Source organism: Neofelis nebulosa, chromosome 4, assembly GCF_028018385.1.
Source record: "Neofelis nebulosa isolate mNeoNeb1 chromosome 4, mNeoNeb1.pri, whole genome shotgun sequence".
NCBI lineage: Eukaryota > Metazoa > Chordata > Mammalia > Carnivora > Felidae > Neofelis > Neofelis nebulosa.
In genome coordinates, this window is record NC_080785.1 from 159,896,165 (window position 1) to 159,913,269 (window position 17,105).

The following is a 17,105-nucleotide window of genomic DNA, read 5'->3' on the forward strand; positions in this document are numbered from 1 at the left end:
TCGGCGCCCGGGGAGGGGGCGGGGCCGAGGGGGCGCGGCTCCCGGCGGCCCCCGGGGCTGCGGGGTCTCGGCTGTAGGGCTGTCCCCGTTCCCGGCCGAATTCACCCCGTCTGCTCCCCCCGCCCTTGCCTCTTTCTGCATCCTCACCCTGCCCAGGTGTCCCCCATCTGAGCGCGCGGGAACCCGAAGAAAAGACTGAGCCACGTTAAGGCGGGGGTTGGCAGAGGCCTTTGGGCCTCCCGGGACCCCTCTAAACACAAAAACAATTCATCTCCCCCCCGGTTCGCAAGCTCGGGGCTCCTGGGAAGGACCATCCTTTGCCTGGAGACAATCTCTGGACAGATTTGGGTTCAAATCCCAGCGTCATGATCATGCCTTGGGGGAGCCCCACGTCCAAAGAGCGCCTCATCTGTGAAGTGGGATTTACCCTACCCACCCCTCGGTGTTGATGAAATTGAGACCGTGCGTGCCAAGTGTTGAGAACACAGTAAGCGCTTAATAAACGTTAGCGGCTGTCATGCTTAATGTTATTGCCTTTGTTACAACTGACTCGCTGTGGGCCCGAAGGATCCTGTGGCTGCTGAGCCTCAGTCTTCCCCGCTGTAAAATGTAGACCGTACTCTTCTTCAGAGCTGTTGCATGCAGGTGGCGTTCCATAAATGCAGCAGGCCCGTGCCCAAGCGGAGGAGAGTGGAGGTCTCTTCGGAGCTTCTCCAGGGTCTCTGGAGTCTCTAGAGCGTGCAGCTTGGCTCGAGGCCGACCCCGCACTCCCTTGGAAACCCGGTGAGTGAGCCAAACCTTGATCCCTTGGGGCTCAGGGCGGGGAGCGCTCCCTGGCGACTGAGCCTGAACATTAGCGCCCTCCGGGGATCAGCCAAAACGCCGAGGGCTGAGGATACTTTGGTTACCTAGAGACCAGGGAGAGATGTTTTCTTTCCTCTTTTTTTTTTTTTTTTAATTTGGGGTGTTTTAACGGAGAAAGAAAAAGAAGGAAGAGGAGGAGAATGATACCGATCCAGAATCCGCCCACTTCTCACCCCTTCCTCGCCCCCACCTACCTGATCCGGTCTCATTGCTCATCTGGACCAGTGCGGTAGCCTCCTCTCAGGTCTCCCAGCTCCACCCTTTACCTCCTAGTCTATTTTCCCCACCACAGCCTAAACAACAGTCTAAGAACGCCTGTGAACACCTGAGTGTGGTCGCCTCCCTCCTCTGCCTAGATCCCTCCATGGTTCCCACTGTCTTTATAGTAGAAGCCTAAGTCCTACCCAAAGACCACAGGCCCTACACGATTTACCTCCTTCACCTTCCCTTTTCTCTCTCTCCCTGTATCTCTTCCCCTTGCACACTAGTCCATCCACACCAGCCTCCTGGCTGTCCCTCGTTCATTTGTCAATTGAATTAAAGAGCGTTTTGAGGGGCGCCTAGGTGGCTCATTTGGTTAAGCATCCCAATTCGGCTCAGGTCACGATCTCCCTGTTTGTGAATTTGAGCCCCATGTCAGGCTCTGTGCTGACAGCTCGGATCCTGGAGCCTGCTTTGGATTCTGTCTCCCTCTCTCTCTGCCCCTCCCCCACTCTCTCTCTTTCTTTCTCTCTCTCTGTCCCAAATAAATATTGTTTAAAAAAATTTTTTTTTAAAGAATGCTTTGAGGTAGTTCTTTTGCTCCCAATTTACAGATGAGGAAACTGAGGCACACATCTCCCCAAGGCTTTTCTGATCATTTAGGTGTCCATTTAAATGTCACCTCCTCTGAGAGACCTTTCCATGCCCTGTCATATATAAACATGGCCCTGTTTTCTTTATTTAAACTGTCACTCCTCTCCGAAATTGCCCAGCATTTGGCCTAGGCGCACTCCATCTTTGTGGAAAGAGTGAGTGGACACAGTGTGGGGTGTCAGGAAAGTCCCCAGCTCTGGAGCTGGGATGTCTATAGACTTTGCCCTGTCTTCTTCTAATTCTTCAGCCCAACTATTTCACAGATGGAGAGGATGTGGCAAAGCTAGGCTCCAGGCTGGCCCAGGGACTGGGCTACTGTGTCCAGGGATGGGCTTTCTGCTGCCTGCCAGGTCCCAGACTCCCTCCCTGGATAGAGCTGGGGAACCGTGCCAAATTCTCACTCCAAACTCCCAGCATTCATTTATTCAGTGAGTATTTATCGATGCCCGCTGGGGACTTTGGTGGCACTGTAAACAGAGTTGCATGCAGGCTTGAAACAAGGAGACCGAGGGACTTACTGTGCAATCTCAATCGAATACGATAACTGTACTGGCACGTCCCCGCAGCTGCTCTTGGCCCCTCTCCAGTCTTCTCTGGGGCCTCGGGAACCCTAAATCACACCCCATTCCCCACCTCTGCCCGCTGGACAACCTGTTCCTGGTTCTCTGGAGGCCTTAGGAAACCCATCCGCCCCTCACCTGGTCTACAAGGCGGTCTTGTATGGCCTCTGCCCACTTGTCCAGAGGCACCTCCTCCGCTCCCCTCATCCCCATCCAACAACGCTGGCTTTCCCTCTGTTCCTCAGATAGTCTCACTTTACTTCCAACTGCAGGGCCTTTGCACTAGCCGGTGTCTGGAGTGCTCTTTCATCATACCTCCCCAAGATGGGCCTCTTCTGATCATTTAGGTCTCTGTTGAAATGCCACCTCCTTGAGAGACCTTTCCAAGCCCTGTTGTATTTATTATAAAATACAGCCCTATTTTATTTAACTGTCACTCCTCTGAAATTGCCCAGCAGTTGGCCTATTCTCAATGAGTCTTTGCCGAATGAGTGAGTGGACAGGGTGTCAGGTGTCAGGAGAAAGGTATCCCAGGACTACTGTGGAGGAGGCAGAAGGGCTGACATTGAGGGACCAGTTAGGAAACTGCAAAGTAGATAAAGAGGAAAAGGGTGTCTGGTTGAAGGAACAGCAGGGACAAAGCCCTAGAGGTGGGCGAGGGAGAACCTGGCATGTCCTGACTTCTCCCCCAATCTCCCACTCTGCTCCCCTCGCTCCTGCCCCTCTGGCCATGTGGCCTCCTCACCGCGCCTCAAAAAAAAAAAAAAAAAAAAACAAACCCCGCCTATTCCAACCTCAGGGCCTTTGTACTTGTTGTCTTCTCTGCCTGCAATGCTTTCCCTTCTCTGCATTCTCTCTTCACTTCATTTCCATTTTCGCTCAAATGTTGCCTTCTTAGAGAAATCCTCCCTGATTGCCTCTCTGCCTAAAACGGGCCCCACCCCATCTCTACCAAATTCTTATCCTCAAACAGCTCAATTTTTCTTCCTTGCAAATTTTAGTAAATACAACTCTATTTTTTTTACTTGTCTGTCTCAACCAGGATGTCAGCTCCCCAAGGATCATTGTCTGTCTTGTCCTCTGCTGAGTCCGTGGCTCCTACAACAGTGTCTAGCGTGTGGAAAGGGCTCAGTAAGTAGCTGCTGGGTGAACAGATAGTTGAACAAACAGAGCATGATGGGGTATGGCTGGAGTTTTTCGTGCTGACGAACCTGAAGTGGGGGGCAGTCTCCAGATGCTGCAAATGGTGGGGATGGAGGGGTTCCAGCACATCTCTGGAGTTCAAGCTTGACCCTGAGGATTGTGGGAGCCACTGACGGATTCTTAGCAGGGGAGGGACTAAGGATGGTTTCTCAAAAGATAAGGCTCTTTGCAAACCAAGTCTCCTCCAGCAGGGGCCAGAAAAGGAGACGGGAGTAGATTCATCTGGCACCAGAAAGAATAAACATATCAACAAGGCTAAACTCAAAAAACCATTGGGTTGGAGGGGGAATTAAAAAAAAAAAAAAGCAAGTAGAAAAAAAATGATACAATTTGATATTGCTTATATCCATTACTGAAGAACAGAAAGTGAAACTATGTATCAAGTTTATAACAAACATAGGGGCTAGTGAACTGTGGTGTGCCAGGCATCCTGGCTCAGGTGAGTGAGGCTACCTGGGCTCAAATCCTGGCAGTGCCCCAGACCAGCAGTAAAATTCTGAGCAAGTGACTTCACTGCCCTGTGCTTCAGTTTCTTCGTCTGTAAAAGGGGATAATAGCACGCAGCCTCATAGGGTTACTGGGAAGCTTACATGAGTCCATTCTTTTGTTTTTTTAGTGTTCACTTATTTTCCAGAAACAGCGATTGGGGGAGGGGCAGAGAGAGAGGGAGACAGAGAATCCCAAGCAGGCTCTGCAGCTGTCAGCGCAGAGCCCAACATGGGGCTGAAACTCACAAACTGAACTGCGGGATCCGTGACCTGAGCGGAAGGAAGTCGGGCGCTTAACTGATGGAGCCACCCTGGTGCCCCAAGTTAATTCTTGTAAAGCACAGAGCAAGGGGTCGGTAATTGTTCAGTATCTTTTTTTTTTTTTTTTTTTAGGTTGTTGTTTCTGTAGCGGGGGAGGGGAGTGAACGTGGGAAGGTGAATACACGTGACCTCCATTTTAACTATGAGGTATGTCTTTTTATTTAAAAAAAATTTTTAATTAAGTTTATTTATTTTGAGAGAGAACACATGCGCAGGAGAGGCAGAGAGAGGGAGAGAGAGAATTCCAAGCAGGCTCCGCACTGTCAGCGTGAGGAACCCCATGTAGGGCTCGAACCCACAAACCCGTGGGATCATGACCTGAGCTGAAATCAAGAGTCAGATGCTTAACCGACTGAGCCACCCAGGTGCCCCTATGTCTTTTTATTTTTCATTGTTAATTATTTTGATGGAGGCACAACTTACATATGGTCAAGTACACAGATCCTTTGGTGTGCAGCTCTGAATTAAAAAAAAAATTTTTTTTAACGTTTATTTATTTTTGAGACAGAGAGAGACAGAGCATGAACAGGGGAGGGTCAGAGAGAGGGAGACACAGAATCTGAAACAGGCTCCAGGCTCTGAGCGGTCAGCACAGAGCCCGACGCGGGGCTCGAACTCACGGACCGTGAGATCATGACCTGAGCTGAAGTCGGACGCTTAACCGACTGAGCCACCCAGGCGCCCCTTTAATGTTTATTTTTGAGAGAGAGCATGAGTGGGCAAGGGGCAGAGAGAGAGAGGGAGAGGATCTGAAGCGGGCTCTGTGCTGACAGCAGAGAGCCCGACGCGGGGCTCGAACTCACGGACCGTGAGATCATGACCTGAGCCGAAGTCGGACGCTCAACCGACTGAGCCACCCAGGCGTCCAGCTCTGTGAATTTTTATATGCGTATACATTCCTGCCACTGCCAGCCAGTCTGCTCCCCGGCTGCGTGGATTTTACCGTGCCCTTGGCGAGGCAACCTTATGGAAATTCTATCACCATAGATTAATTTTGCCTGTTCTTTTTAAAATTTTTTTTTTTCAACGTTTTTTATTTATTTTTGGGACAGAGAGAGACATAGCATGAACGGGGGAGGGGCAGAGAGAGAGGGAGACACAGAACCGGAAACAGGCTCCAGGCTCCGAGCCATCAGCCCAGAGCCGGACGCGGGGCTCGAACTCACGGACCGCGAGATCGTGACCTGGCTGAAGTCGGACGCTTAACCGACTGCGCCACCCAGGCGCCCCAATTTTGCCTGTTCTTGAACTTCACACCTCATGGGATCATTTTATAATGTATTTTTTATATATCTGGATTTTTAATGTCTGGATTCTTTCACTCAACATGTTTTTTTGTTTTCTATTGAAATAAAAGTCACATACCATACAATTTACCTTTTTTTCTTTTTTTTTTTTTTAACATTTATTTATTTTCAAGAGACAGAGAGAGACAGAGTGCGAGTGGGGAAGGGGCAGAGAGAGAGGGAGACCCAGAATCTGAAGCAGGCCCCAGGCTCTGAGCTGTCAGCACAGAGCCCCAAGTGGGGCTCGAACCCACCAACAGTGAGATCATGACCTGAGCTGAGGTCAGATGCCCAACCGACTGAGCCACTCAAGTACCCCTAATTTTTTAAGTAATCTCTACACCCAATGTGCAGCTGGAACTCACAGCCCCAAGATCAAGAGCCCCGTGCTTCAGGGACTGAGCCAGCCAGGCGTCCCTCAAAGAGTGTGGTGGCTTTTCATTGGCTGAGTCGTTGGCTGGGTTGTTGCTGGCTCAGAAGAAAATCTTCCTCCTGATAGGCAGTAAAGTACCAGCTTCTTCCAGTTGAGAACGGAAAGGGCTGACAAGGAGTCGTATTGTGTGAGAGCTCCCCCTTCTGGCCTCCGAACTCCGTTGTAGTGAGGTTTCCCTTTTCTTTTTTTTCCTTTTAAAATTTATTTATTTTTGACAGAGATAGTGCAAGCATGAGCTGGGGAGGGGCAAAGAGAGTGGGAGACACAGAATCTGAAGCAGGCTCCAGGCTCCGAGCTGTCAGCACGGAGCCCGATGCGGGCCTCAAACTCACCAACTGTGAGATCACGACCCGGGCCAAAGTCGGACGCCCAACTGACTGAGCCACCCAGGCACCCCGAGGTTTCCCTTTTCTAATTTTCACACTTGTCAACAGGACTCAACTGGCTTTGGCTGTCTCCTCCATAACTCACCTCAGATGATTTGATTACACCAAGCTTGCCTCTAAACTGCTTTCCTGGGGCACCTCCAGGATTTCTCTGGGCTTCTACATTACCTGGCATGGGCCTCTCCACCTTTGTAGGAGGTGGCCAAGTCTAAGGCAGGGAGATGGGCTGGGCTTGGATCCCTGCCAGCTGTGTGACTTTGGGACTGGGACTAACCCTCTCTGGACCTCAGGCCACCCACATTGTCATCCTGATAATGGATACGCTAATACATACACTAATCTGCACCAGGTGGGGGATTCAGTTAGTCGATACACTTAGATTTCTCAGAACAAGCCTGAGCGCCAGGGTGGGAGCTAGGGTGAGGGTGCGGCATTGGCTTCAGGGACAACATTCAAGATACACAATGGTTTAATGCAATAATGTTTTTCTTTTTGAGAGAGAGAGAGCACGTGTGTGAGCAGGGGAGGGGCAGAGAGGGAGAGACAGAGAGAGAGAGGGAGAGAATATAAGCATCATCCACAAGCAGTGTGGAGCCTGACATGGGGCTCTATCTCACAGCTGTGAGGTCATGACCTGGGCCGAAATTAAGAGTTGGTTTAACCAACTAGGCCACCCAGGTGCTCCAATTTTGATTTTATTTATTTATTTATTTATTTTTAATTTTTTTTTTTTTAACGTTTATTTATTTTTGAGACAGAGACAGAGCATGAACAGGGGAGGAGCAGAGAGAGAGGGAGACACAGAATCTGAAACAGGCTCCAAGCTCCGAGCTGTCAGCACAGAGCCCGACGCGGGGCTCGAACCCACAGACCGGGAGATCATGACCTGAGCCGAAGTCGGCCGCCCAACCGACTGAGCCACCCAGGTGCCCCCCAATTTTGATTTTAAAATGGTGCATTAAGGGTCGCCTGGCTCAGTTGGGAGGAACATGTGACTCTTGATCTCGGGGTCATGGGTTCCCAGCCCCATGTTGGGTGCAGAGATTACTTGAAAAATGGAAAAAAAAATAAAATAGCACATTAAAATTGTTTATCTTGGGGCACCTGGGTGGCTCAGTCGGTTAAGCATCTGACTTGGGCTGAGGTCATGATCTCACAGGTCCTGCATCAGGCTCTGTGCTGACAGCTCAGAGCCTGGAGCCTGCTTCGGATTCTATCTCCCTCTCTCTCTCCCCCTCCCCTGCTTGTGCTCTGTGTGTGTGTGTCTCTCTCTCAAAAATAAATACACATTTGGGGCGCCTGGGTGGCGCAGTCGGTTAAGCGTCCGACTTCAGCCAGGTCACGATCTCACGGTCTGTGAGTTCGAGCCCCGCGTCAGGCTCTGGGCTGATGGCTCAGAGCCTGGAGCCTGTTTCCGATTCTGTGTCTCCCTCTCTCTCTCTGCCCCTCCCTCGTTCATGCTCTGTCTCTCTCTGTCCCAAAAAATAAAATAAACGTTGAAAAAAAAAATAAATACACATTAAAAAACATTTTAACATTTATTTATTTTTGAGACAGAGAGAGACAAAGCATGAACAGGGGAGGGTCAGAGAGAGAGGGAGACACAGAATCTGAAACAGGCTCCAGGCTCTGAGCTGTCAGCACAGAGCCCGACGCGGGGCTCGAACCCACAGACCGTGAGATCATGACCTGAGCTGAAGTCACCGCTTTACCGGCTGAGCCACCCAGATACCCCTAAAAAACATTTTAAATTATTTATCTTGATGACAGTTTTTGGTGCCCCCTTAGATTTTGCATGCCTCACCCTGCTGGGCACATGGAGGTGCTCAGTAAGTGTTATGGTATATTACCACCTAAAATATCTACCTCATATTATATAAAGCTTCCTTCTCCGTTGACTGGCTTCTCTCCTTTGGGCTTTTTGGCTGAAGTTACACCTCTGGCAACATCAGCTCTGAATTTGTTGTCTAGAACATGGACCCCAAGACAGCTTACACTAAATGAAATTGAAAAGCTAGAACCTGGGGCGCCTGGGTGGCTTAGTCGGTTGAGCATCTGACTTTTGATTGCGGCTCAGGGCATGATCTCACAGTTCATGGGTTCAAGGCCCACTTGGGGCTCTGTGGTGACAGTGCAGAGCCTGCTTGAGATTCTCTCTCATTGCCTCTGTCTCTTCTCCTCCCCCGCTCACGCTCATACTCTCTCTCAAAATAAATAAATAAACTTAAAAAAAAAAAAAAAAGACGAAAGGCTAGAACCTTCCTGGAGAACTGTGGAGGAAGGTTTAACTGTGTCAGGGGCTTAGGGACATTGGAATTTAGTGGCAGGATTATCATGTTTGGCCAGCTTATCGCCCCTCTCTTTCCCCTACAACCCCAAATCCCCCAATCAAAACATAGCTGAGAACGACTGACACTACCAGGTATAAGCAAGGATTGGGAGTAACTGAAACTTTCCCAGGGTGCTAGTGGGAGTGGAACAATTTAGGAATACGGTCGCAATCTACTAAAATAGAACATACACGTGACCTGCAGTCTACCATTCCGTTTCTAGGCATTTGCCCTAGAGAAGCGAACTTACGTCCATAAAAATACTTGTATGAGGGGCGCCTGGGTGGCGCAGTCGGTTGGGCGTCCGACTTCAGCCAGGTCGCGATCTCGCGGTCCGTGAGTTCGAGCCCCGCGTCGGGCTCTGGGCTGATGGCTCGGAGCCTGGAGCCCGTTTCCGATTCTGTGTCTCCCTCTCTCTCTCTGTCCCTCCCCCGTTCATGCTCTGTCTGTCTCTCTCTGTCCCAAAAATAAAAATAAACGTTGAAAAAAAAAATTTAAAAATACTTGTACGAGCTTTACTAATAACGGCCAAACGCTAGGAGCAAACAAATGTCTGTTAACGGGTGGACGGAGAAACCATACGGGCTAAAATGTGGGGGAGCTGAGGAGGGCGCATAAGGCAAGCTGAGGGAAAAGTACCAGATGTTCCCCAGGTGGGACACATGTGACATTCCTCAGGTATTCCCGGCTGCCCAGGACCACCCCACCGTCACCCCAAAACTTCACCATTTGGCGCCCGAATGTGGGGCCTTGAATCTTTTCATTTTCATCTGGACTCTGTGTTTCGGGGCAAATTTGGTGAGTATGCTTTCTCCTTCCTCCTTGACTCTCATTTCAGGGGCTTTTTTTGAGAACCGTGGCCTTATTGGGACACTTTCCTGTGGGTTGCTCAGGCTGCCACCCTCTAGCCCGTGGCCACTCTACCAGGAGGAGAAAGCCTGCCTTTTGGCTGGATGTTAGGCCCTTGGCCACAATGGTAGTAAGATCCAGAAACTCGATGCCCTCTCTTTATTCCTGTCCTTACACAAAGTTGTCTGTGTCGGGCAGGGGGCAGCCACCTAAGTGACTAGCACGGCTTCCCATCTTAAGACTCCTGTGTGAAATTTCCCCTTCGTTGGTCTGAGTCAATCCCCTCCACATCTCTGGTCTAGCCCCTTCTGGCCACAGGACCTCCACTGGGGGCCGGCTGAAGCCAGTACCCGATTGAATTAAAACCCAACTGGGGACCATTTCCTAGGAAGCTGGATGTAAGGACTACGTATGTTGGAATGTCACTCAGATCATGATATTTCTGTCTTTACGGTTTTCGGTCAATGTCCTCTACTAACTACTTAAATTACAAAATTGGGTAACTCCCCCTTGTAAAACTTTTCTAGTGTTTTCCATGGGTTAAAAGCAGCAAGTTCTTCAAGAAACTAAAGCATGGCCTTCACAGCATACTCTTCAAAGTCTGGGTAAACCAAGGCACGGCCTTTTATGGCATGGTTTTCAAGGTACAGTATTTCGGTCCATACACCTGGCACCCGTTTGTAGCCGAGGATGCAATGCGGAAGCGGAGGGACACGGGCATCCCTTCTACAGGGGCCCTTTATGGGACCTTCCTTGGGCAGACCTGCCTCCGAGTAGTAAGGTAGTAGGAAGACGCCTCGGGTCACTTTGACAGCTCGGGAACCTCTGACATAGCCTGTGCGTGGGACCCCACCCAGGAGTCGGGGGCGGGATTTTCATGGTGCTAAACCCTCTCTACTCTTCTCTCTCTGGGAAGAGCTTGGAACTTCTCTTCAGTCCCCAAGGACTCTCCCTTGGGATGCCTTTTTAACCCACTGGAGACAATTCGCATTACAAAGTTCAGGAAAGGACTGACCTCCTGAAACAGAGCTAACAGATCTCTTCTGCAGAAGACAGGGCGATTGGGCGGAGGTACCCTACCTAGGTCCAGGCCTTCGTGGCTGTAAATCAGGATCTGGACTTAAGAGCCTCTTGCAGAATGCGTTTGCCCAGATGTGTTTGGCTAGTAAGCTCCCTCCTGACAAAAATGTCTAAACAGTCCTACTCCTGGTAGAACTCAGTCGCTGGAGGAAACACAGGCCATCCTTGACAAAGGGGACGCTGGCTTTTTCTCTCTGTTCCTCCTAATCGATCTGAGGGCATCTCCCTCATTCATTTCCCGGGTTAATGGCTATGATGTTCGGAGCCAACTGTGGCTTAGTCTGCCTCAGGACGGGGACTTTAAGGAATATTCCCAAGCAGCTGCCAAAACGCCCTTTGCTTGGGGGAAAATTTCCTGTCTTCTCCGGCCTGACATGGACTCCATATTTCCACTTTGGTGGAAAAATAAAAATCAGAAAATAAAACACGGTGTTTGCACCTCTGTCCAAGCTGCAAGGTTTAGAACCAGGAATCCTCTTTTCTCTGCCTTCCGCGGGCACCTGGCCTGCCTCTTCTGCCTTCCCCTCCCCCTCTGGTTTCTGCACCACTTTGGGTTCCGCCTCTGTCACTGGTTTCTGTACCCTCCTCGCTGCCTCAGGCCCTATCTGCTCCTTCTCCCACTGTCTGTGTCAAGGAGCAAAGGGCACCCCCTTAGACTGCCCACTTCAGGCTCCCCACTGGCATCCCAGGTAAAAACTAATAATGGGAAACAAATTGATTGACTTTTTAAAAATGTTTTTTATTTATTTTTGAGAGAGGGGCGCCTGGGTGGCTCAGTCGGTTAAGCGGCCAACTTCGGCTCAGGTCACGATCTCACGGTCCGTGAGTTCGAGCCCCGCGTCGGGCTCTGTGCTGACGGCTCAGAGCCTGGAGCCCGTTTCAGATTCTGTGTCTCCCTCTCTCTCTGACCCTCCCCTGCTCATGCTCATGCTCTGTCTCAAAAATAAATAAACATTAAAAAAAATTTTTTTTATTTATTTTTGAGAGAGAGAGAGAGATGAGTGGGGGAGGAGCAGAGAGAGAGGGAGACACAGAATCTGAAGCAAGCTCGAAGCTATGAGCTGTCAGCAGAGAGCCCAATGCGGGGCTTGAACCCATAAGCCATGAGACCATGGCCTGAGCTGAAGTCGGATGCCTAACTGACTGAGCCACCCAGGCACCCCGACTTTTTTTTTAAGTTTACTTATTTTATTTTGAGAAGGACAGAGACAGCACAAGGGGAGGGGCAGAGAGAGAGGGAGAGAGGGAGGAAGAGATAGAGAGAGAGAGAGAGGGAGGAAGAGAGAGAGAGAGAGAGAGAATATCCCAAGTAGGCTCCACACTGTCAGAGCAGAGCCTGATGCGGGGCTCGAGCCCAGGAAGCCACGAGATCATGACCTGAGCCCAAACCAACAGTCGGACGCTCAACCGGCCGAGCCACCCAGGCGCCCCAAAATTGATTGACTTTTAAGTGGACACAGAATGTATTCGATATTTAAGCTAATTTAAGTTTGTTGGTTTGAGATAGGCCTGTTTATCACCATTAAATAAAAAACTTTTTATTCTATCTAGGTTTGCTGAAGGTCGAATAAGCTCATGTTCTCTCTGTTCCAATTTGGGAGCAAAATGATGACTTAAAACAATGGTTAATTTTGTCTGTCTCAAAGTTTTCATGGGTAACTGTTAAGATAGCTTCCAGTCTTTGGTAAACTAAAACTTTAAAGTTTTGCTTGCATGATAAATGGGATTGAATTTGTTGGACATCTAGGTCTTTTTTGAAATCAAACGGCGTGCTAAAACATTGATTACTGAACATAGATAGGCACTTTTACTTCTTATCGTAGAGAAACGAAGGCTATTTGGATCTTTTGGAAAAACATGCTCTGTGCTTAACTCATAAATTTGCCATCAAAAAATTCTGGTGTAACAGTTCACACCTGGTTACTACTTAGTTGTCACTGGAGACTAAGGTTTCTAAGAGTTAAAATTCTGCTAAATGTAGTTAAGAGTGATGGAAATAAGGAAAGCAACTTTGTATGTAAAAAAGTAGGAGGGGGGCGCCTGGGTGGCGCAGTCGGTTAAGCGTCCGACTTCAGCCAGGTCACGATCTCACGGTCCATGAGTTCGAGCCCCGCGTCAGGCTCTGGGCTGATGGCTCAGAGCCTGGAGCCTGTTTCCGATTCTGTGTCTCCCTCTCTCTCTGTCCCTCCCCCGTTCATGCTCTGTCTCTCTCTGTCCCAAAAATAAATTAAAAACGTTGAAAAAAAAATTAAAAAAAAAAAAGTAGGAGATGTGTGAGAAAGATAGAAGGAATGGAAATACATTTTTACTAAAAGTAAAAGAAAGTAAGTTTGTCCTAAACGAGACTGGTTGGTTGGAGCGCAATGGCTTGGGACAAAATCTGAATGCAAAGGAAAGTTGTAGAAGGTTCATGAAGGGAAATCTTTGGAAAGGAATTGTATGTGTGATCAGGATGGACTAAGGTTGAAATGGATGGATTTTAAAAGTACCCTGGTATTAGGTTAAAATTCTGCTTTTCTCTCTATTCAAAATACAAAGTTTTCTTGGATTGTGCTGGTCTTGATAAGAAAAACATAAACAAAGGTCCTTTCTCTTTCGTCTGCCAGGAACACCAAAGCTTATATTTTGTCTCTTTCAGGTCTTTGATTACTTAGTTAAAACTTCTCAATGTGTTGAAGGAGCTTAGGTTTGCTAACAACTATATAATCCTACACATTTGCCTTCTCAATTTCTTATTGCCATCTTGGTTGAATAAATAATTTAGTTTTAAGTTTTGTAGTGGTCTGTACTCCTATTTAATTTCTAAGGTTTTAACTAAGGTTTTAACAAGCTTCCCAAGATTTAAATTGTAAATGAAGTGTTTTGGACCAATTAGGCCTTTTTATTGGTATGCACAGTTACTTGGAAAAGCACCGTCAAATAATGGTAAGCCTTAGGTTGTATTGCATAAGTGTTGTCACTACTCAAATATATATGCGATTCCTAAAGTTTTAGTGTTTTGGTATAAGGTCCTCACTTGACAATGTATCACAGGAATAACTGCATTACCTCATCAATTGCATCATAATGAACTCTCGCCATGTCTATTTCTGAGATTTTTGTCATTTATAATTATTCTGATGCTCTTAACAAAACATGTTTCATTTTCAAGGAGATTTACAAAGGACCTTTAGGGGGCGCCTGGGTGGCTCAGTTGGTTAAGCCGTGGACGCTTGGTTTCAGCTCAGGTCATGATCTCATGGTTTGTAGGTTCGAACCCCACATTAGGCTCTGTGCTGGCAGCGTGGAGCCTGCTTGGGATTCTCTCTCTCTCTCTCTCTCTCTCTCTCTCTCTCTCTCTCTCTCTCTGTCTCTCTCTGCCCCTCCCCAACTCACACTGTCTCTGTCTCAAACAAAACAAAACAAAACAAAACAAAAAACTTTAAAAAGGACCTTTATGACATGGGGCGCCTGGGTGGCTCAGTCGGTTGAGCGACCGACTTTGGCTCAGGTCATGATCTCATGGTTTGTGAGTTCGAGCCCCGCGTTGGGCTCTGTGCTGACAGCTCAGAGTCTGGAGCCTTCTTCTGGTTCTGTGTCTCCCTCTCTCTCTGTCCCTCCCCTGCTCATGCTCTGTCTCTGTCTCAGAAATAAATAAATATTAAAAAAAAAAAAAAAAAAAGGACCTTTATGACAAATACAGGTATTTAACATCTTTAAAATCCTAAAACTAAAATGGGTAAGAATTTCCAAAACTAAAAAGCTGGATTCAAACTGAACAAGAATTAGGAACATGGGACGAAATGAATGAGGAAAATTACAGTTTTTGTCACTCTTATTTTATTTTTTTTTTTAATTTTTTTTTTTTCCAACGTTTTTTTTTTAATTTATTTTTGGGACAGAGAGAGACAGAGCATGAACGGGGGAGGGGCAGAGAGAGAGGGAGACACAGAATCGGAAGCAGGCTCCAGGCTCTGAGCCGTCAGCACAGAGCCCAACACGGGGCTCGAACTCACGGACCGCGAGATCGTGACCTGGCTGAAGTCGGACGCTTAACCGACTGCGCCACCCAGGCGCCCCGTCACTCTTATTTTAAAGTATTGCTTGCTCTTCCAGATTAAGGAAACATTCTCTTAAGATAGCTAGGATACACAAAAATGTGATTAAGTATTCATTTGTAAACAACCAGCAGCACTTAACTTTCTCTCTACCTAAGCCTTCTGAAATTCAAAAACTCTGACTATTCTGTCTTTCGTGGCAATTACAGTTATTTGCATAAGTTCAATAAGAATCTTCTCTTTGTAACAGGACACCATTCGAAATGCTGGTTATTTTACGAAGGCTTTGACTGGAATGTCCTATTTGAGAGTCATGTGTAGACTCAGATAGGACCATATAGCTTTAAGGAACTAAGGTTGACTTTATGAAACATGGCAAGTCATAAAGGCCCCTGGAAATGTTGGCCTGATAGCTTGCTTACAGAGTTCCCAGCAGCCTTACCAGGTGACTAAAGAATGTCACTTCCTGGTGGGTACAGGAGCCTCAGGATCTCTTGGGAACCCCACGAAGAGGAATTCACTCAAATCAGCAGGTATTTCAGGCACGCCTGATGGCAAGTACTTGGCTTGGCTTCTGGCCTGGAGAGGCTACTAAACATTCAATCTAGAGGTTCCTTATAAAAAGTCCCAGCAAAGCAAATTATCCAAGATCCATATAACCAATTGCTATTTCTTTTTTTTTTTTTTAATTTTTTTAATGTTTTTTATTTATTTTTGGGACAGAGAGAGACAGAGCATGAACGGGGGAGGGGCAGAGAGAGAGGGAGACACAGAATCGGAAACAGGCTCCAGGCTCCGAGCCATCAGCCCAGAGCCTGACGCGGGGCTCGAACTCACGGACCGCGAGATCGTGACCTGGCTGAAGTCGGACGCTTAACCGACTGCGCCACCCAGGCGCCCCCCCAATTGCTATTTCTTGATGAACTTCTGTAAATAGGTAGGCCAAGTTAAAGTTGTACCTGTTTTTACAAATGAGTTTTGACTTGGCTGTCTCCAAACGGCAGATTCTAGAGAGAAAAAACTATGCTTCAACAATGCACCTTTAGATACTAAATTCTAGTTCGGATTGTCTTTAAATGTTTGTTATTTGCCTACGCTGAACAACTTGAGCAAAACAGAAAAACTGTCACAATGTTTCATGTATAGACCTTCCCCTGTGCTTGTTATTCTTTGGGGATAATAACAACACCTCATGGGCATATAATTATTTAAACAACTAAAAAACAGGATGGGTTCCCCCAACAATTGTGTATCAAAAGGCTTTTCTCACTTTAGACCTATCAATAGATAAAGACTGTGGTGTTTTATTAAATTTCTCACTTGAAGCCAGGTTAATTCGTAAATCTCTAAGTGAATATGCAAACCATATCCTCCCTAAGCCTGATGTGACCGTTACTAGAAACCCACCCCCTGTAAGCCAAGCTGGTTTATTTAAAGGATTGAAACTCTAATATAGGAGGGGATTTAATTCCAAAAAGTAAGGGCCCCTACTGCGTCATATGACGTACTCCCACTGCAGTAAAGTTTAGAGGGGCACTCTTCATGGGCTCACATATATCGAATAAAACTTGTACCTCCTTCACAGGAAACCAATGAGCAAACTAATGTGCCTTCTCATTCCGGCCAACTCCTCCTCTTCAAACAAAATTGATGGCTGCACATTTTTTTTTTCATTCTCCTTTCCCCAATTTATACTAACAATTCCCTCTCACAATGGGGCATTCAGAAGGATCACCACAGACATTTGAATTACAAACCAGAATCATCTGATTCCTGCTGCCTGTTCCCACTCCATCTGAGGATGCTTCAAGCTTGACATCTAAAAATCTCACTGGCAGACGCTAAAGTCCATTGGTACCATAACCTCAAGCCACCAGATGATCTTTTCTGCTCCAGAAGGTTCATACAACACCGTGGTCCGCGTTGGGTTCGGCTGCCTCCGCTTTTTGTGACTCTCCTATACCTTCCCCGACTGACCGATGTTGACCCACAGGTAGGGACATCTCTACGCCCCTACTCGGCAGGAAGAAGCTAAGGAAGATGAGACCTTCCACCTTCAGCAACTTTAACGATTTAAGGGTCAAAGTTGTTCACGGGGGATATGATGAGGGAGCATAAGGCAAGCAGAGGGCAAAGCACAAGCTAGCACACGCTCCCCCTCTCCCCCCCGCCATCCCCCCAGGTGGGACATGTGGGACATTCCTCAGGCCCTCCTGGCTGCCCAAGAACAAAGGAAAGGACAGAAAACAAATGGTTAACTGACAGTCTCCATCAGTTTACAAACATCTTAGTAATATTACAAGAAAAGGGCAATCTTCTCAATAGCCTTATCTCCAGGAACCCCCCACTGTCTTACAGAAAATGCTTTGCTAGAGGGAAAAAACCACCTTAGCTTGACAGCAGCTAGGCCTCC

At 47.7% G+C, this 17,105-nt stretch overlaps 1 long non-coding RNA gene across 3 annotated transcripts; it reads left to right on the forward strand.

Annotated features, from left to right (window-relative positions):
- Window positions 1-12: 12 nt before the first annotated feature.
- On the forward strand, window positions 13-16,890 carry LOC131510522 (uncharacterized). Of its 3 annotated transcripts, none has more exons than XR_009261075.1 (3): window positions 99-783; window positions 3,322-3,410; window positions 16,278-16,890. It is a non-coding gene; the product is annotated as an uncharacterized LOC131510522 (long non-coding RNA). The 3 variants fall into 3 exon arrangements; XR_009261074.1 differs by lacking the exon at window positions 16,278-16,890 and adding an exon at window positions 4,364-4,995; XR_009261073.1 differs by lacking the exon at window positions 16,278-16,890 and having other exon boundaries at window positions 13-783; window positions 3,322-3,803.
- Window positions 16,891-17,105: the final 215 nt, after the last annotated feature.